We start from the raw sequence: 1,049 nt of genomic DNA on the forward strand, positions 1-1,049 counted from the left end.
ATTTTCAAATGTTAAACCAATCTAACACCCTTGAAATGAATCCCACTTGAATATGGTATGTTATCCCCTTATATATCACTGTTTGATTTGCTTATAATTCTGTTAAGGATTTTTGTATCTATGCTCATGAAGGCTATATGCCTGTAATTCCCTTTTCTTACAATGCGCTTATCCTGTGTTAGTATTAGGTACTTGGTATTAGTGTTATGCTTTGGTGGTGTTGTTATGTGCCGTCGAGTCGGACCCAACTCATAGAGACCCCTCCTTGGGTTTCTGAGGCAGTATCACTACAGAAGTAGATTGCCTCATCTTCCTTCTGAGGAGTGACTGGTGGGTTTGAACCACCAGCCTTCTGGTTAGCAGTCAAGTGCTTTAGGCACTGCACTACCAGAGCTCCTTTAGGGTTATACAGGCCTCATAAAACAAGTTGGGAAGTATTACTCCCTCTCCTGTTTCTGGAAGCATTTGTGTAAGTTTGGTATTCTTCATTTAATATTTAGAAGGATTCACCATTGAAGTCATCTAGACCTGGAGTTAGTTCAGTTTGGGTTTTTTTTTTTAAATTAAAAATTAAAGTAGTGATACTGATACAGGACTATTCAGATTTTCTATTCTTGTTTCAAATGCAGCAAGTTGCCTTTGAAAGAATGTGTCTTATTCCATCTAATTATGAGAGTTTTGACAAAATCATTAAGCACATTCTTACTGTCCTTATCATCACTAAGGGATCTGTAGTGATGTTCCTGCTTTCATTATTTACACTGCTAACTTTTTTCCTGCTCTTTTCTTGACCAGTCTTGCTAGGGGTTTAATAATTTTCTTTGTACTTTTTAAGTAACCATTCTGTTGCTTTTATTAATTTTTTCTGTTTGTTTTCTGTTTTATTGTTTCCATGTTTATTTTTAAAATTCTTTCTCTATTTTTATGATGTCATGTTGTTGTTGTTGTTAAGTGCCGTCGAGTTGTTTCCGACTCATAGCAACCCCATGCACAGCAGAACGAAACACCGCCCGATCCCACGCCAGCCCCACAATCCCTGCTATACTTGA

This window comes from Orycteropus afer, unplaced genomic scaffold, assembly GCF_000298275.1.
Source record: "Orycteropus afer afer isolate SDZICR_OR568_19922 unplaced genomic scaffold, OryAfe1.0 scaffold00032, whole genome shotgun sequence".
Taxonomy (NCBI): Eukaryota; Metazoa; Chordata; class Mammalia; order Tubulidentata; family Orycteropodidae; genus Orycteropus; species Orycteropus afer.